Source organism: Lagenorhynchus albirostris, chromosome 7 (genome assembly GCF_949774975.1).
Source record: "Lagenorhynchus albirostris chromosome 7, mLagAlb1.1, whole genome shotgun sequence".
NCBI lineage: Eukaryota > Metazoa > Chordata > Mammalia > Artiodactyla > Delphinidae > Lagenorhynchus > Lagenorhynchus albirostris.
Window position 1 is genome coordinate 6,900,406 of NC_083101.1, and position 23,261 is coordinate 6,923,666.

At 55.0% G+C, this 23,261-nt stretch overlaps 1 long non-coding RNA gene across 2 annotated transcripts; it reads left to right on the forward strand.

Annotated features, from left to right (window-relative positions):
• Positions 1–2,821: 2,821 nt before the first annotated feature.
• LOC132523288 (uncharacterized) lies at positions 2,822–21,434 on the forward strand. Of its 2 annotated transcripts, none has more exons than XR_009541462.1 (6): positions 2,822–2,862; positions 10,702–10,779; positions 17,988–18,010; positions 18,742–18,970; positions 19,984–20,100; positions 20,247–21,434. It is a non-coding gene; the product is annotated as an uncharacterized LOC132523288 (long non-coding RNA). The 2 variants fall into 2 exon arrangements; XR_009541463.1 differs by lacking the exon at positions 2,822–2,862 and adding an exon at positions 2,920–3,013.
• The last annotated feature ends 1,827 nt before the right edge of the window (positions 21,435–23,261 follow it).

The window sequence follows — 23,261 nt, forward strand, 5'->3', positions numbered from 1 at the left end:
ACTACAGTCCCCTACAAACCACACACAGGAGTGTGGCAGCCCTCAGGAGGCTTGCAAACTCCTTGCCAGGGCCTGCAAGAGGGCACAGGATGGGGCCTGTCTGTGCACCTCTTGCTGCCTGCATTTCAGCTTCTGGGACATACAGGGCTCTCACCAGCCACAGGGCCTTTGCAAGTGCCTGGACCTCTCTTCCTCGTGTTGTAACTGCCCCAGACTATGTACCCATGAGGATGGGGTTAGGGCTGGTTTCTCCCTTGTTTACCCAGGAAGTGGCCAGGTCCAGCATGGATCAGAGGCTCCCCTTCTCATTGCCAAGGCATGAGTGAGTGAGCGGGGGACAAACCGAAACAGGGAACTTCAGGCAGGTCCCCCAGTGCTATTCTTCTCTGCCCTGGATGGGGCCCCCTTGGTTTGCTTGGGATGGAGCTGAGTGATGAGCTAACATTATGTAATTGAATCCTCATAACCATCCCGTGAGGGTACCACTATCATTATTCCATTTTCATAATTGAGGCTTGGAGAAGTGAGGTGACTCACCCAAGGTCACTCAGCCAGTGAGTGGCAGAGCAGGAAGTTTTTTCAATTTATTGAGGTAGAATGGACTTACAATAACTGCACACATTTAAACTGCATTTCGGGGAGTTCCCTGGTGGCCTAGTGGTTAGGATGCCGGGCTTTCCCTGCTGTGGCCCAGGTTCAATTCCTGGTTGGGGAACTGAGATCCTGCAACTGCGTGGCATGGCCAAAAAAAAAAAAAAAATTGCATTTCGGGATATGTATAAAACCGTCACTACCATCAAGACAGTGAACACATCCACCCCCCTCCAAAACTTTTCTTGTGACTTTTGTGGGAGCTCCTAGCACCCGGTGTCCCCTGAGTTGCTTTGTCACTATAGGTTAGTTGGCACTTTCTAGAATGTACTAGAAATGTATGCACAGTATGCACTCTTTGTCTCCTGGCTCCTCTCACTCAGCATCATGACCTTGAGTTTCTTCCACGTTGCTGCAGTATCGGCAGTTCATTTCTTCTTCTTGTTGTTTACGGAGTCCTGCCCCATCATAGGGATGTCCAGGACCTGCGGAGCCAGTCTTTTGCTGACGGACATTTGGGTTGGTTCCAGTTTTGCCTGTTACAAATGCAGCTGCTATGAACATTCGTGTCCAAGTCTGCGTGGACCTAAGTTTGCATTTCCCTGGGATAAATGCCTAGGAGGGCAATGGCCTGACCGTATGGAAGGTGTATGCTTCACTTTTGAAAAAGCTGCCTAATGTTTTCCAAAGTGGTTGAACCACTTTACATTCCCACTAACAGTGGAGGAGGGTCCTAGAGGAGGGTGGGGACCGGCACCCAGGCCCAGCCCACTACAGAGCCTGCATCCGACACCTCCAGGACCCTCTGTCCCAGTAGGTCTTGCACCCTGGGCTTCTGAGCTGCAGAAGGACCAAGCCACAGCAGGGCTTGGGACGCAATCCCCCCTCCCCCTCACGGGTCTGGCTTCCTTTCTGAGCAGAGTGCTGCCTTCCCCAGCCCGCGCCCCAGCTCCTGGAGGGCAGAGCTGGGCACACAGTGGGTGCCAGGCGGATGCCGCTGTGCCCAGGGAGCAGCGGGCCAGACCCTCTGTGGGTTCTTGTCTCTGGCTGTGCTGAGGAAGCCTGGAGCCTCCCAGGCCCATGACACAGGCTGGGGATGGAGATGCTGAGGGTTTCACTGGTCTTCTTACCAAGCTGGTGAGAGATGAGTGTGTTCGTGTGTGTGCGCGCGCTCTCGCGTCCATGCGCGCGCGTGTGTGGGGAAGGGGCTTGTGCCTTTGAGCTCTGGGACAGAACGAGAAGGAAAGAAGCCATCAGAACCTAGCAGAGGGGGAGAGACAGAGACCAGACGACCAGAGAGAAGCAGCCAAACCGAGGAGGGGGCGAACCTCTCCTTCCAGACCCCAGGGAGGTGGGAAGGAGGCGGGGAGGGGTGCGAGAGGGGAGCAGGAATTCTTCATTAAAAAACCCCGGAGCCGGGCCCGCGGCGGCCGAGAAGCCGGGCTGCCGGCAGCTTCCCGCTCGCAGGAGCACAGAGACCCGCGCCGGCTCCAGCCGCCCGCGGCCGACCTCACGCGTCCTCAAAGCCAGCCTGTCCCACTTCCCCCGCCGGTTGCTACAGCAACTGAGCTCTGAGTAATCAGCTGCACGGTGACCTTTCTTCCCCCGGAGAGAGGGAGGGAGGGAGAGCTCGGGAGGGAGGAAGGGGGGGGAGGAGGAGAGAGGATAGAGGGAGGGAAGAAGGGGGAGGCGGAGGGGAGGAGGGGGAGAGGATGGAGAGGGGAGAACAGAGGGAGAAAGATGAAGAGGAGGAGGGGCCGAGGATGGATGAGAGAGGGGGAGAGATGGAGGCGGAGGGCGAGGGAGAGGAGGGACTGAGCGGCTGGTCAAAGCTGTAAGAACACTGCAGCTGGGGTCTGGGGGCTTTGCGGGGAGGAGCTGGCAGTCAGAAGGCGGGGAGGGGAGGGGGCAGCTGGCAGCCCTGTGGTGGGGGGAGGGAGAAGCTGCAGAACTGGGGCGGGGGAGGACCGTGGAGGGGGCTGACCCGAACTGATTCTTTCCCAGAAGGAATCCCCTTCACCGCCCCCAGCCGCAGTGCTGCCCCTCCCAAGTTGCCGGGCTTTAGGAGACAAGAACAAGTCCCCGCGTGCTCTCTGGCTCAAAAGATACTCTTTCCGAGCAGCCTTGACTCCCCCATTCCCCAGATGGGAAAAGTGAGGCCAGGAGGCTTGTTTACAGTTTCAGAGCCTTTCACCTCTGTGTCACCCCTCCCTCCCTCCTCCTTGCTGCTTCCGACTGCGAGGCATAGCTGAAGCCAGGGCCAGGTCCGGGGTGAGTTCTGGTCTCCCCCCCAGCTCTCCCACTGCCCTGCTTTCTGGCCTGGGTTTTCCCGGTTGTAAAGCAAAGATGCCTGGGGTGGGATGCAGGCTGCCCGGGGAGGCAACCCTCGTTAGGGAGGGTCCATCAACGCTCTCAGACCCAGGTATTGATTTGAAATTCTCTAAACACAGCAGAAGCAAGGCGGGGGCGGATGTGAGCGATCCAGGCAGCTGGAGGAGCTCAGGGAAGGGGGTGGGTGCAGATGGGGGCCAGGGCCACTGAGGGACCCCTGGGGGGTAGGAGCACCGCTGCGGGAGGGCTTGGAGACCCCCTGGTACCTGGTATCCTGCCCGCCCACCCACGGGTTCCTCCCCAGCTCAGCAGCCCTGGGCCAGCACCAGGCCCATCACCCCCCTGGCCCTGGGGACCTGCCTGCCTCCTGTTTACAGGCAAGGAAGTCCCCGAGTCAGAGTCACAGCCAGCCCATGGAGTGGGGGAAGGATGACAGATGGTGGCATGCCATTTTAACCAGAGTCTGCAGCAGTTGGGGAAGGGGAGGGGGGACCCTAGGGCTGGTGGGGGCTGGGATCTTGCACTGCTGCCACCCCCAGGGGCCCTGGGTCCCCATTCCTGTCCCCTGGCACCAGGTCTGAGGCGGCACTGACCCAACAACCATGTCACTTGGGCTGCCCGAACTCCCACGGACTCTGTGGGTGCCCCTTGGGTCTGCGGGTGTTGGGGGAGGGTCCCCTGGGGGGCAGTCTCTCAAGGCTCCATGTCAAGGAGAGCCCCGTGACACCCCCCACGCCCCCGCCCGCTCACAGCAAGGACTCCACCCTGGCCAGGAAGTGTCAGGCATTGGCCGGGAGTAGCAGTAGCAGGCGGGATGGGGGCCCCAGAGCCCAAAGTTCAGCCCAAGGCTTCAGCTAGAATACTTAGGGCAGGTTGGGCGCTCGGGAGGGGGCTGCATTCCTATCCTAGCTCCGCACTTAAGTCGATCTAGAACCTCTCTGGACCCCAGCATTTGCCTCTCCAGCGGTGAAGGGTGCTGGTCCCACCCCCTTGCTGGGAGGCAAATGAGAAAGCACAGCGGTAACTCCGAAACCCCCCTTTTACAGGTGAGGAAAACAAGACTCAGAGAGGGGAGGTCGCTTGCCCAGGGTCACCCAGCTGGCAAGGGGAAGCGCCAGGCTGTGGGTTGTCGAGAACGAGGTACATGGGAAGCCACCAAGCCGCCACACAGAGTTGTCCTCCGAGCTGGCTACTGTGGCCGTGAGCCTGCCTGTACCAGGGGGTACTTGACTCCCGGGAACTTCCCCGTTCCACAAGCCTGTGTGCAGCCAGACCTTCGCCCCTGGGATGCTCATTCTACAGCAAGCCCTTCGGGCCAGCATTCGGTTCTGGTGAAGATAGTAGCAAGGGCAGCTATGCCTCTCCGAGCCCAGCCCTGGGCCCCATGCTGGGCTGAACACCCACGTGTGTTGCGTCGTGGGGCCTCTTAGGCACCCTCCTTGGGTGGCTGCTGCTAGCCCTGTTTTCAGGTGGGGAAAGTGAGGCTCAGAGAGGGGTGTTGACCTGCCTCAGGTCCCACCGCACTGAGTACCAGAGCTGCCGCTTCCTGATCTCAGAGCTGGCCTCAACCCCAGCGCCTAACAGCCAAGCTCGACCAGACTCAGGGCTGTGGGTGTTGCCCTGCTGGACTGGGCTGTGAACAGAATTCCCTCGACCTCTATTAAAAAGCGTTGATGGAAACTGCACAGAAGTGCCCTGGGCACGGGAAAGAGGAAGCTCAGCACAGGATGGGCACATGGGCAGGGTGACATTGGTCAGGAGGGCTGGAGAGGTCATGGTGCCAGGGAGTACTCACAGCCAGGGGGCTTTTCTGATCCCTGGGTAGTGGGTGGGGGCGGGGACTATTGCCCTTTTAGGCAGGTAAGGAAGCTGACGTCCAAGAAGGTCAGATGACCAGCACAAGGCCCGTAGGGCATAAGGGTGAGAATCGGGGCAGTGGCAAGATTCCCTAACCCTCAACCAGTTTGCTCTTCACTCTACACCCACGCTACCTCTATCCACCCACTCACCCATCCACCTGTCCCGCTCCCCATCCATCTTCCTGTCCATCCTATGCTTCCTGTCCTATCATCTGCAGATCCCTCCACCCAGCCACCATCTGCCCATCCATCCACTCACCCACCTACCCACTCATTCATCCATCTTCCCATCTATCCACCCGTCTATCCATGTACTTACACGCTTACCCACCCACCCATCCATGAACCCATTCACTTGTCCATCTTCCCATCTACATCTCCATCCACCATCCATCCATCCACTCACCCATCTACTCATCCATCCACCCATCTCCCATCTATCCATCCATCCGCCGATCCACTCACCTACCCACCCCTGCATAAACCCATTTACGCATCCATCTTCCCCTCTTCACCCATCCACCCACCCACTCATCTATCCACCATCCATCCATCCATTTATCTACCCAACTATTCATCCATCAACTCATCCAGTCATCTAGCCATCACCCAGCCAACCACCACCCACCCATGTATCCATCCATCCACCTACCACTCACCCACCATTCATTCGTCTATTCATTCTGTTTTTATTCTATAACCATTCTGAGTCCGGTTCCTTCACCTTTTAGTTTTTAAACATATGCTTATGTGAGCTGGGTGCGGATCCTGCCCTCTCTGTGGAAGTGTACCAATTCCCCATCACCCAGTTCAGCACACCAGTTCCAGCTGGTCCCCATCAAGACCGCAACTCCAGTGTAAGAGGTTCAGGCTGCTCTCCCCTGCTTGCCTCCCCTTGGGTGGGATCTGGCCTCTAGGTGCTTCTGAGTCACTTCACCTCCCCATCTGGGCATTTCAGTCTCAAGTGAAAGGCCTCAAAAATGTGGAAATAGACCAAGTCACCAATATGGAGGCCACTTCCATAGCCTTACCACTCTGCAAAGGGCATTGATCATCAGGGCACTGGGGAGTGTGCCATGGGCACCAGTGGTGGCCATGGGATGGGCCGTGACCCACCAGTCCAGGGACCAAGGATCAGAAGAATGGTCTGGACCAGGCACCTTCCTCCAACCCGCTGTGTGACAAACGGCAACTGAAAACTGAGAATAATCATCCTTGTTCCGAGGATCCGAGAGAAACGTGGCATTTTGGGAAAAGGCAACAGCCTTTCACCAACACCATGGGGAGTTTTTTGAAGGTGTTAGCAGGGCTCAGCCTTTGAGGTGTACATTCTCTTATTACTAAAACCTTCCAGAAACGTTCCTTGATTCTGCTCACACCAACTAACTAGGCATTCATTCATTCATTCATTCATTCTGCATCGGCTGTGTACTAGGACCTGTTTTAAGACTCTAGAAATCAATACAAATATTTTCTGCCCCCAAGATATGTGCCGACCCTTGGCTTGGAACAGAAACCACAGTCACACTGCGTGGGTGTCAGGCGCGAACTCTGTCCTGGGAGACCTGAGGAGGAGTGTCAGCTGTGCCTGGACGGGGCGGGTGAGGCGGGCTCCCAGAGCAGGGGCATGCTCAGGATCTGGAAGGACAAGGGTGATTGGAGAAGGGCCTTCGTGGCAGAGGGAATAGCACCTGCAAAGCCATAGGGGCAGAAAGGGGAAAGAGAGGAAGGGGAAAGAGAGGAAGGGGAAAGAGAGGAAGGGGAAAGAGAGGAAGGGGAAAGAGAGGAAGGGGAAAGAGAGGAAGGGGAAAGAGAGGAAGGGGAAAGAGAGGAAGGGGAAAGAGAGGAAGGGGAAAGAGAGGAAGGGGACCGACTCCCTTGAGTCCCTACTATGTGCTGGCACTGTACCCAGTGTTCCCATCTCGTTAGCTCGTGGATCCTCCCAACAACTACGTGGCTGGCATTCTATCCTCTTGCACATTTCATTGATGATAAAGCCGAGGCTCTGAGGGACCCCCCTGGTGGCACAGTGGTTAAGAATCCACCTGCCAATGCAGGGGACACAGGTTCGAGCCCTGGTCCGGGAAGATCCCACGTGCTGCGGAGCAACTAATCCTGTGCGCCACAACTACTGAGCCTGCGCTCTAGAGCCCGCCAGCCACAACTCCTGAGCCTGAGCTCTAGAGCCCGCGAGCCACAACTACTGAAGCCCGCGCGCCTAGAGCCCGTGCTCCACAACAAGAGAAGCCATTGCAATGAGAAAGCCCCGCACCACAAGGAAGAGTAGCCCCCGCTCGCCGCAACTAGAGAAAGCCGGTGCGCAGCAATGAGAAGACCCAACGCAGCCATAAATAAATAAGTAAATAAATTTATTAAAAAGAAAAGCCAAGGCTCAGAGAGGGCCAGCAACTTTCCCAAAGTCACACAGCTCCCACATGCTGGATCTGTCGGTCTGACTCCAAAGGCTGGAGCCTTTGCTCGTCTCCCCTCACCCTGAGCATCTCACCCTCAAGGCAAAGGTGAGGGAGAAAGCACCCTATTCAGCATTCGCTCTTTGGGGCAGCTTAGGATGCTCGTGCGGTCATTTGATTAACAAATATTTATCCCCTCCCCCTCAGGGTCAGTCCTCACGCTGGCCTTGGGGGTAGAGCAGTGACAACACCGGCCCCCTCTCCCTCCTGGGGCTCCCTGGTAGGGGGAGGCGATGGGGATCGAGCTCAACTCCTGGCAAAGCCCTGCTTCATCCAGACTTAAAAATAAACCCAAGTACTGTCCAGGTCCAAAGACTGGGGGGCCACAGGCTCCCAGAACTGCGGCTGGGAGGCAGCAGGCAGAGCTGTCAGCCCGGAGCCCGCTCCTCTCATCAGCATGGGGCCCCAGCCTCCCTGCTTAAAGATCGCCTCGGGCGCTCTCTTAAAGATGCTAACGTTGCAGCTGACATTTGGAAGATCCTGGCAGGCGATCAAACCCGAGCTGAAAATCGGAGCTGCCGGGAGGGGGCGGGCACCAGGCAGCAGGGACCGGGGCTGGTTGGGGCCGAGGGCAGCGGGGCTCAGGCAGCCGCTGCTGGCTAAGGCTGTGCTTGCAGACCGGCCCAGCACAGGTGGGTATTCGGCTCTGTGCTGCAAGGCCCCAGCAGAGGAGGAGGAGGGTGGAGAAGGCGAGGAAGGAAGCGGGAGGAAAATGGCTACGGAGAGACGGAAATCTCTTAGTTCATCCCCAGACGCAGGGCATTGTCAGTAATCAGACCAGCTGGGAAAAAATCCACAAGATGAAGAGTTATACAAAAGAGGGAAGGGCTGCCCTGGTGGCGCAGTGGTTGAGAGTCCGCCTGCCGATGCAGGGGACGCGGGTTCGTGCCCCGGTCCGGGAAGATCCCACATGCCGCGGAGCGGCTGGGCCCGTGAGCCATGGCCGCTGAGCCTGCGCGCGCGGAGCCTGTGCTCCGCAACGGGAGAGGCCGCAACAGTGAGAGGCCCGCGTACCGCAAAAAAAAAAAAAAAAAAGAGGGAAAATGGAAGAAGGTTCCTGGTGCCAGTTACATCTCTGACTGCAGTGCCCAGAGCTGGGTCCCTCCAATGTGGGAGCAGAATGCTCTGAGGAAGCCAAGGGGTCAGAGGAAGGAGTAAGGAGAACAAGATTCCGACTCCACTGCTGCCTTGGACACGCCGGGCCTTCCACAAATTTCCACATGCCTGAGCCAGCCTCGTCTCCTTTCCCTTCCTTTACATCCAGTCTCCTTTCCACGTGCCCGCCACTCTCCATCCACCTCCATCCGCTAACCCACCTACCTATTCACCTATCCCACCTACCCTACCTCCCACCTAACCAGTTCACCCTCTGCTCTTCATCTACCCAACCATCCATCTACCTAGTTCACCAATCGTCCCCTTCACCCATCTATCCATTAGTTCATCTATGCAGCCATCCATCCCCCATCCATTCACCCATCTCCATTCATTCATCTCCCCCATTCATTCCTTCATTCATTCATCCACTCATCCAAATGTCCATTCATTCCCCATGCATCCACCCAAAGAATGTTTCTTCAGCACAGGAGAGGCACAATCAGCCCAGATTTAGGCGACAGGAAAGGCTTCCAGGACAAAGACCCTCTAAGCTGAGACATAAAGAATGGGTAGAAGCAATCCAGGTAAAATGTGGAACGGAGAGTGTTTCCCAGCCAGATGGGAGACGAGAGACAAAGGCCCCTTAGGGAAACACCGGGTCGCGTTCTGGTTTTAGCTTAAGAGAGAGTAGTTTACCAGAGAGCCAGGGAGAGGCCAGCTCTGAGGCTGGAGTGGGCAGCAGGGGGAGGGCATCAAGCGGGGACACCTTGCCTGGCATAGAGCCAGGCACACGGGCTCGTGGGAAGGGGTGTGAAGGATGTGGAAGGCCAAGTCGCGGTCCTGCAGCTGCTCATCACTGACCCCTCCAAATAGGCCCGTCCAGTTCCTGCAGCCCTCCCCCACCTCTCCATCGCCCGAAGTCCCAATGTCTCAGGGTTAGATCCCTACAGCCCCACCCTTACAGGCTTGCTCTTTCTTTCTTTCTTTCTTTCTTTCTTTCTTTCTTTCTTTCTTTCTTTCTTTCTTTCTTTCTTTCTTTTATTTATTTTTGGCTGCGTTGGGTCTTCGTTGCGGTGGGTGGGCTTCTCATTGTTGTGGCTTCTCTTGCTGCAGAGCACGGGCCCTAGGCATGCGGGCCTCAGCAGCTGTGTCATGTGGGCTCAGTAGTTGTGGCTCGCTGACTCAGTAGCTGTGGCCTGCTGGCTCCAGAGCACAGGCTCAGTAATTGTGGCTCACGGGCCCAGCCGCTCCGCAGCATGTGGGCTCCTCCTGGACCAGGGACCGAACCGGTGTCCCCCGCACCGGCAGGCGGACCCCCAACCACTGCACCACCAGGGAAGCCCAGGCTTTTTCTTGATATGTGTGAATTCTGGCTTCTCTGGGTCAGAGCTATGCCTTATCCTTCTTGGTGTCCTGTCCCGTGGTACTTGGTCAAAACTCAAAAAAATATTCAAGAAATAAAAATATGTATCCTGCTCCCAAATCCTCCCCTTCTTCCTCTGCGGAACCCCTTCCATACACCCAGTCACTCTGCCCAAAAGCCTGGGCGCCATCCTCTTCCCGTTCCTCTCTCCCCAGTGCCACCGCCGTGTGAGTCAGTCACCCAGACCTGTCATACCTCCCTCCTATGACATACCCTGAATCTTCTCTCCACCTGCTCAGCCACCAACCTGGATCAGAGTGGCAGCCTCCTTGCTGCTCTCCCTTCCTCCAGGCTTGCTCTCCATGAGGCCACGTGCACGGTGCAATGAGAGAGATCTTTCCACATTAGACACTTGACCATTCGATTCTCCCACTTAAACCTTTCATGGCTTCTATCTGTCCTCTGGGTAAAGTCCTAAATCGCTCTCATTGCCTATAAGACCCTTCCCAAGTTGGCCAGTGCTGTCTTCTCTGGGTTCCAGGTTCATCCCTCTAAGATTAGAAATCCATCAAGATCATTGCTAGTCATATTGGGTCTCCAAAACCATGGTCCTGGCTCCAGCCACTGGACTGTCTTGACCCAAAGCCTAGAAACATCCTGAGTCTTCACCTCCCTGCTCATCCCCACACTTGACTCCACTTAGACCCCCCCCCCCATTCTGTCCCCAAAAGCCAGGGAGCCATCCCATGTTCTCAATCCCACGACCAACACCTGGTTGGCCCTCAGGTGAAAGAAGATATTGCTAAAAGCTACAAGGATATTCGAGTTTACCCCCAGACCCTCCCTCTCCAGGTCTGACTATTTCCATGTGTTATTAGTGCCTTTAACCAAAGCCAAGTGCTTGGCTTCTTCTCTGCCTACAAAACTTTTTTTTTTTTCACTGATTTTATGGCTACAGAAAATTTCCTTCCTGTCTTCACATTCACAGGAAAGAGAAAGCCCTGGCCCTGACTCAGAATTGGATTCTAGCTGGAGGCGTCCTCTCCGTGGCTGGCTCCAGGGAAAGGTCTGTTCGTTCCTTGACCTTGAGCAGGAGCTGAGGCAGCCAGAAAGGGGAGAGACAGGAGCTGGGAGGGGAAGGGGGAGAGAAGCTGGGACTGTGGCCCCAGGAGCCTGCACTCTGCCCCAGGGGCCCAGCCAAGTGATGGGAAATTAGAAGAAAGGAAGGAGACAGGCCATGCCGCAGGCGCAGCCAGCCACAGAGGCCCAGAGGGAGGGGAAGCAGGCGGCCTCTTCTGCCTGGTCTTCTGAGGTCCCCAGGCTGTCCCCATCCCTCGTCCCCTTGGAAACTGAACAGACCAGAGAACCGGAAGGAGAAGTAAACCACGCAGATAGATAGACTTTGCCATCCACATGGGGGGCCAACTGTGGCTGTTACGGACCCAGCACTAGGTGGGGGGCATCAGTCCAGGCAACCTGGCCTTGCCCACGGTGAGCCTACAGACTAAGGACAGTGGTACCTACGGGCGCAAGAGATAAAGAAATAAAGAAAAGTGCCCTTCTCAGAAAGGGTCTCCTTCCTTCTGGTGCATGACTGAAATTTAAGCCAAACACGCATTGAGCACCTCCCGTTTGCCTGGATCCTTACTCTCAGTGATCTGACCATCTTTTCTCCAATTGAACTGGGGGCACACTTAAAGTAGGGACTGTTTATTTCCTCCCAAATAACTTCATGTTTACTACAAAAGTAAGACATACTTGTTATAGATATTGTAGAAAATACAGATAAGCTCAATACAGACAATAAGACCACTTTTAATCCTATAATTTAATGATGGTCACTTTTGACATGTGGAGGGCTTGCTTCCCCTCCTGGTCCTCCATATGCAGCATTTTCTCTTGGAGTCTTGCACCCAATGGACTTGTAAGAAGGACTTTATGTCTGACCATTTACCTGTTCGTTCATTACTTATTCATTCCCAAAGTGCTCATTGAACCCTCAGTAGGTCACAACTTGGTGGTGGTTTAAATTCTTTGGGGGTGGAAAGAGATGTGCAGAGACCTAAGCTCATGTCGGTGTAACCCAAATAAAAGCCGAGGTTCCACATAGCTCAGTCTCAGCGCTGACTGACTTAATAGTCCAGCCGTCGAAAGTAATTTAAATGAGTTTTCTGAACTCACTTGTTCCCCAAAGAACTTCAAAGGGATCTAATTCACAACCCACGGCAATAGCTCTCAGCAGCCCTTTTATTCTCGCCCCAGTTCTCTCGATAGTAGCTCTGGAATTTTGCACCAACTCCTTAACACTTCTGATACCAACCTATAGGTTTTCAGTCACTCTGTGTTCTTTCTCTACTTTCTCAGATACTTATTACGATCTATACTCAATGGCCAAACCCTTCTCCATCCCTCCTGCTGACAGAGTGAGTGGTCAAGAGCTCGGATTCAGATCCAGATCCTGGCCCCATCGCTGACCAGCTGGATAACCATTGGCAAGCCACTCGATGCTGTGCAGCCCAAAGTGTGGTCCACAAGCTGGTGCTGGCCCACACACTGTTTGTTGACATGATAAGAGAAGCATAGAAACCGATAATTTAGAAACATCCATAGCAGTTTGGCACTGCCTACATCCAATTGCGACTGTCTAGATTACAAAAGCATCCCTTCCCACAGATTGGAAATTTTTTTTCTGAAAGTTCCTTCACCACAGATCGTTTGAGAAGCACAGACTTAACCTACTCTGTGCCTCAGTTTCCTCATAAGTAAAATGGGAATAATGATGCCCCCTAAGCTCATCAGGTCCCTGGGAAAAGTAAATGAAGTTAATCTATGGAAGGTTCTCAGGACCGTGGCTGGGCACTGCGAGCTCTCATTGAATGTCAAAGTCGCTATTATTTTTGCGCATTTTCCATATTCTGCATTAAAAGCACCCACTTTTCCCCTGAGGGCAGGGGAGGAAAGTGGATTCCGGTTAATGCATCCTACCTTAACTCTAGTTTCTAGACTTCTAGTCAACTCTTGAGATTGAAACACCCCTGTGACTGCGTCCAGAACCTCCCAGGTTGCCAAAGGAAACACCAAGTAGTTTATTTATCCACTTACTAAATATCCTAAATATCTGTAGACCACTTACAGACTGTGAGGCAGGAGACCCCAGTGGCTAAGAACTCGGGAGCAAAACAGCCATGGGTTCAAATCCTGGCTCTGCTACTACTTCCTAGCTGAGTGACCTTGGGCAAGTCACATAACCTCTCTGAGCCACAGGGTTCCCATGTGAGGGCCCAGAGGGGTCCAAGGTCAGGACTCAGCCCCGACAGGCAATGCCCCCACACTTGTGGAGAGCATGACTCAGGGGTTCACTGCATCTGAGCCCAACTGTGAAGACTAGGGTGACTTCCTAGGTTGGGTTGCCGCCCTCAGAGAGTTCCGCAGATGAGGAAGAATAGGTGGTGTTTTGAGGTGCCGGACTCACCAGGTATTACTTCTAGAAAAATGGATGCATTTAAGGACTTTGAATATCTGAGAATGGAGGGATGTAGAAATATAAAGGGCCCAAGATGAGTAGACTTCTCACCAATTGGACTTGTATCGTATGGAACATGGAGCTTGTGTAATGGCCCTTTCTAGAGCATGTGGGAGATTAAAGATGGCTGCAGGCTCTCTGTCATCCTCCCATCAAGACCTAGCTGGTGTTTTTTTCCCTCTCCCCTTGAATCCGGGCTGGCCCCAGGATTGGCTTTGAAGCGTCTGCATTCACCCTTCCTGGAATGCTCCTTCTTGGAAGCCTGCTGCCATGTAAAAACCCACCATGCTGTGAGGAAGCCCTGGAGAGGGAGGGGGAGAGAGAAAGAGAGAGAGAGAGAGAGAGAGAGAGAGAGAGAGAGAGAGAGAGAGAAAGGGAGGGAGGGAGGGAGGGAGGGAGAGAAAAGAGAGGGGCCAGTGGGGGAGCACTGAGGTTCCAGACGTACAAAGTAAGACTTCTTGGACCTTCCAGCCCAGCTGCTGGCTAAATGCAACTGCGTCAATGCCACCCCACGCCCCATGCTTCTCTTGATACGGAGCTCTGTATATGGGGTAACGTTTTCTGGTCTCACACACAGTTATAGACTGAATTGTGTCTCCCCAAAATTTGCATGTTGAAGTCCCAGCCATCAGTATCTCAGAATGTAACCATGTTTGGATATATCTTATAAGAGGTAATTACTTTTGGGGTTTTGTTTGTTTGTTTTTTGGCCGTGCCACACGGCTTTCAGGAGCTTAGCTCCCTGACCAAGGATTGAACCTGGGCCCCGGCAGTGAAAGTGCAGAGTCCTAACCACTGGGCATCCAGGGAATTCCCAAGAGGTAATTAAGTTAAAATGAGGCCTTTAAGGTGGGCCCTAACCCACCAGTGTCCTTGTAAGAAGAGGGACACACAGAAAGACACCAGACACGTGTGTGTGCACACAGAGAAAAGACCATGCGAGGACACAATGAGAAGGCGGCCGTCTACAAGCCCAGGAGAGAGGCCTCAGAAGAAACCAGCCCTGCTGACACCTTCCTCTTGGACTTCCAGCCTCCAGAACTGGGAGAAAGTAAACCTCTGCTGTTTAAGCCTCCTGGTCTGGTATTTGTTATGGCGGCCCTAGCAATTCATCCACACGCCTGATACTCAGGGGTGGAAGAGGGACAGGGTAACCTGCAGACATGCTCCTTTAGAAGGGGGAGGGCTGGGAGGGGAGCCACAGGCGCTGTGCGTGGCGATGCTGAGTCCCGCTGGGTGGACACTGTGGGGGTCACCTCCCACAGGTGAAGAAAGCACTCTTCAATCTGTGCTCCCTCAGAACTGCTCCCAGCCCCCCGTTCCCAGTGGCCCCTGGGTCACCCTCTGGGAGGACTTCCTTTCCCATCACCTCCTTGGCCACATCGATGGGGCTCATCAGCTTTCCTCCCTTTGGGGTCCAGATGCTGTTTGAAGTCGTGAACGGTCACAGCCTCTTTTAGTCCAGACTGGCAGCTCTTTTGACAGTGTGACCATCTTCAGAACTTAGTTACCCTTTCTCTATTTGTTGCCATTCAGCTTCTTATGCTGAAGATGCATCCACTTTTTCTAGACTTGCCTCTCTAGACTTTATCACAGGTATCCTGAGCTCACCAGAGGGTTTTTTTGTTTTTTTTTTTTTTTGCGGTACGCAGGCCTCTCACTGTTGCAGCCTCTCCCATTGCGGAGCACAGGCTCCGGACGCACAGACTCAGCGGCCATGGCTCACAGGCCCAGCCGCTCCGCAGCATGTGGGATCTTCCCGGACCGGGGCACGAACCCATGTCCCCTGCATTGGCAGGCGGACTCTCAATCACTGCGCCGCCAGGGAAGCCCCTCACCAGAGGTTTTAACCAAGGGAGTGCTGGTCATATGTCTATGCAATCTTTACCCTGACACTGGGTCTTAACTAGACTCTATCACCCGAGGCATTTCTTTTTTTAAAAAAATAAATTTATTTATTTATTTTTGGCTGCATTGGGTCTTCGTTGCTGCGCACGGGCTCTCTCTAATTGCGGTGACTGAGGGCTACTCTTCCTTGCGGTGTGCGGGCTTCTCATTGCGGTGGCTTCTCTTGTTGCGGAGCATGGGCTCTAGGCACGCGGACTGCAGTAGCTGTGGCACGTGGGCTCTAGAGCGCAGGCTCAGTAGTTGTGGCACACGGGCTTAGTTGCTCCGCGGCATGTGGGATCTTCCCAGACCAGGTTCCAACCTGTGTCCCCTGCGTTAGCAGGCGGATTCTTAACCACTGCACCGCCAGGGAAGTCCTGCAGGCAGATTCTTAACTGCTGCGCCACCGGGGAAGCCCCGGCATTTCTTAGTTTTATTATTTCTTCATAAGTCTAGAATATTCTTTATTGATTTTTTGTGGATTACCCATTTTGCAGGCCTACACGTAAAGATTCAAATTTACAATTAGACTTCTCAAACAATACATTTCTGGGGACACAGACAGTTAAAATTTAAACTCATTATCTGCTCCAAGGTCACATCATGTATTCCAAACACCCACGTATTAGAACTTTTACTAAAATGTCATTTCCGAATTTGCGGAATCTGCTAACTGCCGGAGGGGACCTGGGTCTGTTGCGCCCACTTGTCATGCAAAGAGCAGGCTTTTCCCACAATGGGACTGGGTTTTCTCTCTAGGTTTTCTGGAAGACAAACTGCTGGGGTGGGGGTGGGGAATGTCACCATTTTCCACTGGGGATGAGCTGTTTACACCCAAGCTCAGCATCCTACAGGGGCCCCCTTCCCCTAATGCCATCTCTGCATCCTCCCGTGGGCTCCAGGCCTCTGGGCACCGGGCCCGTGGAGCTCCTGCTTCCTTTCTCTTTCACTGGCTAGAGATGAGAAATCGTTGCATTTTTCAACCCTGCAAACCCACAATTTCTGAATTTTCCCTTTCCCTGTCTTTCCTGCTTGTAAGCAGGCTAATTCCTTTCAGAGGGCATCTCTGATGTGCTTGTGAAAGGCAGTGTATGAGTTTCTAGGGCTGCTGTAACAAAGTATAACAGAACTTTATTTTCTCACAATTCTGGAGGCTGGTTCTCACAATCAAGGTGTCAGTGGGCTCGTTCCTTCTGAAGACCCGGAAGGAAGGGTCTGTTCCAGGCCTCTCTCCTTGGTGTGTAGAGGGCCATATTCTCCCTGTCTTCGCATCGCCTTTCCTCTGTACACATTTGTATGCAAATTTCCTCTTCTTAGAAGGACACCAGTCATGTTGGATTAGGGCCCACCCTGAAGACTTCATTTTATCTTAATCACCTCTTTAAGGACCCTGTCTCCAAATACAGTCACATTCTGAGGTACTGGGGGTTAGGGCTTCAACATATGAATTGCGGGGACTTGATTCAGCCCGTGACATGTAGCGAAAAGACATTCTAGACATTTCTGTTTCCCAAGCTCTTCAGCTAAAGCCACAAGTGCAGTATAGTATCAGCTTTGCAAGTTACTGTGGACAAGAATCTTCCCAAATGTTTCCCACTGTATAACATGGGTCACCATCTCTCCTCCCCCCAATAACTGATTCCTTGTCACCTGTCATCTGTTACCTACTCTTAGAGCCAGTGCTACAAATTTTTGATGCTGCCCATTTCTGTATTGGTCAGATTTTGCTAGGTTATGCTACATAACAAGCATTCCCTAAATATAAGTACATTACCATAGCCAAGGTTTATCTTCATTCAGGTTTAATGCTGCCCACACTTTGCTTGCCCCTCCGCTGCACCACTCTGCTTCACATGCTATCTTTATTTTGGGGTCCAGGCTGAAGATGCAGCCCCTATCTAGGCCGTGTAAACCTGAGAGAAAAGAGTCAGAGAGCTGGCATAACCACAGGATAGATTTTCAGGCTTCTGCCAGGCACTGGCATGTGGTCACTTCTCACAGTTCATTCGTCAGAGCAATTCACGTGACCAAGCCTGCTGCCAGTGGGTGTGGAAGTATGCTCTGCCCATGGGGAGGCACGGTGAGTCGCTGACCCCGGGGCAGGGAGGTGTCACCTTCTTAGGGTCCAGAATCACTGGGCACAATGGCCCCATCCACCACAAGAGTTAACACTGGTTCACATTTACCAGATGTGGGGCTTTGGGCCGGCAGCCTCACATCCTCAGCTCATTGACTCATCGTCATAGCCCCATTTTACAGATAAGAAAACTGAGGCCTTGAGAGAGGAAGAGACTTGTTCACTGTCTAGTATGATAAACAAGATCTACGAACATGCCTTGAAAAAGCCCTAAGGGTCTACACGCATATGGGGTCTTACTCCTGTCACTTCTCTTCTGGGCAGCCGGGGTGAGAAAACACTTGGTGAGGAGGGGTTGGCTCAAGATATGGCCCATGGGGCACGCTCAGGAGTGTTGGCCGTGGCAATATTCTCAGGGTGTCAGAAGAGCCCATTCTTTGGGGAGCCCACACCCCACCTTTTAGCTCAGCTCCACTTGGCTCACCCTGCCCAGCAAATCTAGGAATACTGCCAGAGCCACTGAGGAGGGCAGGGGGCTTACAATAAACACAACTCTTGGGGGAAAGGGAGAGGAAGAGTCTCGCTCCATCCCAGGAGCCCGTGTGCTATGTGAGTCTGTGCGGATCGCCTGCTTGGACACACCTCTTCCTGCTCTCAATGTCTCTGGGAACGTTGAGCATTTTCTGGTTCATCCGTTTTGTTTTTTCGCTTGTTTGTTTGTCTGTTGGGAGCAAATGAGGAGCTTAAACAATCTTAGGACCTTATTGTTCTTATCCTTCTTTTCCAGATGGGGAAACTGAGGCCCGAGAGGTAGAAGCAACTTCCCACAGCCAGTGGTGATGCTGACCTAAACCCCACCGAGCATGAGGCCCACGTGGATCCGTGTTCAAAGAGACTGTGGGGTGGGGCCAGATGGGAAGTAGTTAGGGAAGGGGGGGCCTCTTCAGCTTCCCAGGGTTGTCCTCGGGTCTTCCCAGGCCACCAGGTCAACAGGCTTGTCCTTCAGTAACAAGGAAGATGTAGGTGTGACAGTGATTCCCGGGGAGAGGGACAGAGTCCAGGGGCCCGAGATAATGGAGAGAGTGCCTGGCAGGGGGCAGAGGGCACAAAAGATGGTGTGAGGACACCCTGACATACATAGGACACACATGCACACATGCATACCGCACACCGCATTCACATATGCTGCACACACCACACATACTGCATTCACACCCCTTCACACACATACCATATGTAACACACACACTCCATACTTAACACACATACCACACACACATCAAACATAACACCCTCACACGCACACCGTACATCACATACCACACACCACCCACAGCATACACACCACGGCAGACTTTTTCTTGGTTTTGACACCCAACTCAGAGGCGGTCTTTTTGTACTGCAGATTTTTGAAAACATCACGATTAGGAATAATAACAAAAATAGTAATGACAATAGCGGGCGTTCATTGAGAACTTGTTGCGGGTCAGAAGGCTTCGCATGGACCCCTTCACGGAGTTCCCACCACCCCTGTGAAGCAGGTGCTGTCGGTGCCCCCATGGGGAAGTTGGGTACCACGACTGGGAAACTGAGGCTCGAGGATTTGGAGTTGGAATGGATGGCGCTGTCACTGAACGTGGGTCAGCCCGTCTCCAGAAGCCACACTGAATGTTCCCTTCGACGCACAAACAACAAAATCAAGAACAAAGGCCCACCTCGCTGCACACAGAGCCGCTCCTGGCTGACTTAGGCTCTCTCCGTGGATGCAAGGTTTGGGGTCCCCCTCTGGTGGGCGGGGGCAGTTTGGAGGGGAGAGGGAGGCAGGCACGGGGGGCCACAGAAGGTGCTAAAGGCGGAGGAGAGGGAGATGGCTACTGCCCCCCCCCCAGGGACACAGACCACTCCACCTCCTCAGGGCAGGGAGGTGGGGAGGGGCCCGGCCCGAACAGCCCAGACTGGGTCCTCTCCGCACGGCTTCCACACCCCGGGGCCCCCAGGTGGCCGGGTGAGGGGTTTCCTTCCCCTGCAGGGTTGAGGGCTGGGACCCCAGGACCCTGCTTTCCCTGAGACTATCTTCCCCACCCAGCCCTGGTCCTAGCAGGGCACCAACCAGCCTGTCCCTGGGGAAGGGGGGGGGCTCCCCCAGACGCCCTTGTCCTCCCCGTGCACCCTCAGCACAGCGGCCCCTCCGATGCCAACAACGCTGCCTGCTGTGGAAGGCCAGCCCGTTCTCTGCAGCCCTGAGAGGGCAAGAGTGGACACAACCTCTGTGCCCATCCACCGGGGACTGGATCACCGCGCGCAGGGGCATGCGCACAAGGGAACACTATTCAGTCACGAGGAAGAGCGAGGTCGCCACACGTATAGACCTGGAAAGGAGACTGTAATGTGTAAAGGAAAATAAATTGCCAAACAGGATGTAGAGCACTGCCCGACTGTTATCAAAAGAAGTATTTAGATGGTCTTCTATTGACAGAAGAAACTTAAGACAGAAGTCTTAATCTCTGGACGCTGGTTATCTAGGGAGTTGAATTGGGAGGTGTTGGGAGGGAGACGATTTTACTATTTTTTTTATACCTTCTGTGGTGTAACAATGAAGATGGCTCATTTTGCTAATTAAAAAAATCAGCAAATGGTGGGGGGGGGGAGTGGGGCATCCTGGGTGTCTGCAAAAGATACCAGAACTTACTTCCCAGCCTCAGTTCAGGCAAAGTGGGGGGGTCCGTCCACAGGGCCGGGGTTCTTTTCTCCCCTCCAGATGGCTTTCTCTCCATCTGCCTCAGCAGGGGGACTACTGGGCACCTTTCAGCATCACTCCCTTAAGTTGGGACCAAGAGGCATTCTGAGACGAACCGCAGGGTCTTGGTCTAGAGACGTCTGGAAACTTCAGAGTGAGACAGGTGGGCACATACTCATAAAGCTAAAAGTCATCATCACAATGGCGGTGGGAGGGCACCTCCCAGTGCTCTGTGTTCTGCCCAGGGCTTCACATGCATTAACTCATCGAAATACGACCGTAATTCTGTGGGTTTTCTCATTTCACCAGTGAGGAAACTGAGTCTCAGAAGGGAGCCCTGGGGAGCAGACCCAGGGGGGTTCTGTGCCCCAGCCTCTTCAAGGACAGAATCATCCAACCACCAAGTCATTCCCCAAGAGACACCAGGCAAGAACAGTGAGTGCGGTGGACACGGGAAGGATGCTGGTGACAGAGCCACCTCCGCAATGCAGTGCACACATTGCCATGGTCCTCATGGGAGGTACCATGGGCTCCAGCTGAAGGTCAGAGAGAAGGCCATGGCCAAGGTCACTGTGCTGGAAAGCATCACGGCTGGCTCTGGAGCCCTGGTTGGTCCATCTGATGGCAAAGACCTCCTTGCCCAGACCCCAGCTCAGCGTCCAGCGCCGATCAGAGCCCCGTGCTCGGTGCTGCAGAGCGCTTGGCATCCAGCATATGCTTAACACCCAGTTAGCCTCCCTCCTTGCCCTGGTCCTGCCAGGGTGTGACCTTGGCCGTGTCATTCTCCGCTTCCAGGCCTCAGTTCCCTATCTGTGCAGGGAGGGTGCTGCCCCGGGGGGTGTCCTAGCTCCCCTCGCAGCCTCAACATCCTAGACTTCCACTGCCGAAGCCAGGAAGAGTTGGTGGGGTTCCCCGGGGCTGGGGCAAATTTGGGGGCCAGGGCTCCTTTCTGGAGGGACCCAGCCGAGCCCCGCCGACAGCCCCCAGCACCCCCCAAAACAGCAGTCCCGGCCAAGCCTGGCTCCCCACCTCCATCCCTTGTCCCCTTCCACCAGGCTTGGTCCTCCCCCCCACCCATCACACCGACACCCTTGCCTCTGACCGGGGCTGCCCCCCACAATGGCCGGTGCCCGAAGCGCCTTGAAAAATCTCTCTCTGGCATCCCTTCCCCAACACACAGCCCCAGCTGGCAGCGAGGTGAGCAGAGAGTGAGGGGGAGAGAGGAGAGAGCAGAGAGGGAGGGAAATGCAAATGTTTTTTATCCTCCTTTTCTTTTAAACGCTGAAACCCGCCTCGACAGCCTCTGAAAATAAACGGCACCGACTTGCTGGGATTTCAAATTCCGTGATTAAGGGCTGAAGCAAATACTTCTTCCCTCCCTCCCTCCTGCCTCCCCCGCCCTCCCTCCGTGGGCTGATAGAGCGGCTCGCGGGGCCGAGGACAGCTTTTTGCGAGCCTGCCAGGAGCTCTGATACGCAGCCTCCCGCCGCCGGCAGCGCTTCGGCTCCGGGGTGTTTATCAGGAGCGCTCACGCCGGCAGCCGCGGAAGCAGCTTTAAATCCCCTCCCGAGCCCGGCGGGCCCCCTCCTCGAGGCCGCACGCCGCTCACACAGGCACACACGCGAGCACACACACACACGTGCACGTGTGCACACATGAACAGTGTACACATACACGAGCACCCATGCACAAGCATGTGCACAAAGGCACACACGTGCACCTGTGCACACATGCACCATACACACGCGCACGTGCGCACACACGCACAGTATACACACGCACCCGTGCACACGCGCACGTGTGCACACATGCGCACAGCACAATACACGCATGTACACACCTAGCCTGGGTGGGTCTCTGCCTGTTCTCTAACCAAAGCCTAGGCAGCCTGCGAAGTTGGGGGGATGAGAGGAAGAGGGAAGGAGGAGGCTTGTGGAGAGTGGGGGGAGGGGCCAGGAGGAGAGAGGCCGCCTCCGGGTCCACGGTTTGCAGGGGCTGCCTTGGGGTGGCCTCGTGAGGGGGACAGCTTTGACGCAGCCACAAGCCAAGTGGCCCTTCTGATTAACTGCTTACTGCCCGCCCCCCGCCCAGCGGCTCTCAACTGCCTGTCGCCCCCCGCCCCCCGCCGCTCAGGTTCTGCCTCACTGCTGCCAGCTCCCCCCAGCCCCCCAGGTTTGGATTCTGGAAGAGGAGAGGCTTGCACAAGACAGGCCTTGTGGGGCGCAGGGCAGGGCGGCCCCACCACCCCCTGGGACCTCAACAGTGAGGAGGCTGCTGGGCCAGCCCCCCTTCTGTGGGTCTGAGAGCTGAGGCTCCGGGGCAGGGAGTCACCCACATGGAAAGTGGGACAGTCTGGGTGGACAATCTGGCGGGTCTGGGGAGGGGTGGGGACGGGGTAAAAGAGAAAAACAGAGAACCCTCCCCTGATTCTGCGAGGGCCACCCCTGCTCAGAGACAACTCCCGGAGGGACTCTCCAGGCTCACTCTGCTGTCGGGACACTGTGGACGGATGGGTGAAGGCAGGTGTCCCCAGGGGCCAGCAACAGGGGGCTGCACTCCCTAGGGGGTCATTCATGGGGTGCTAACAACTGGCTGGGAAGCAAGGCCTCCCTGGGGGAGCCCTCACCCTGCTCCCTCCACACACCCTGGAGCTGGTGCCTCCCAGGAGAAGCCCCAAGCAGGAGATGGGGGTGGGGAGAAGCTGCTCGGCTCCCAGGGCTCAGTTCTGCACTTGGTATGCATAGCTCATGGAATCCTCACTGTACACATACCCATTTTACAGATGGAGACAAGCTGAGGCTCAGGAAGGGGAAGTGACTTGCATGTGGGGTCTTAATTCCCCGACCAGGGATCGAACCCACGCCCCCTGCAGTGGGAGCGCCGAGTCTTAACCAATGGACCACCAGGGAATTCCCTCCATTTGTTCCAGCTGGGAGAAATAATGCAGGAGGGGTGGGCAGCTGCCCTTGCGAGGGGCCAGCAGCAGTTGGGGGGGTGCTGGATGCCCAGGGGCCACTGTTCCAGATGCCTGCACTTTGGGCCCCAAGGCCTGGCACAGGGAGAACGTTCCTAGCCTGCTTTGTGCCTCCCATGGCCCCCTCGCCACTCCCTGGAGGCGTCCCCTGCAGAGTGGGAACAGTTGTTACAGCTCCCCAGGAAGGTGGAGTCCCCAGCACACCGTGTTCCAGAGGCCAGTGAGGGCGTGTTCCTGGCTCGGGCCAGTGGACCGTGTGGGCACACCTGCTCCAAGGCCCAGTGACCTGGCAGGTCCCTGCTGGGGACAGCCACACTCAGCTGGAGGTCCAGCTCAGCAAACCTTGAGAT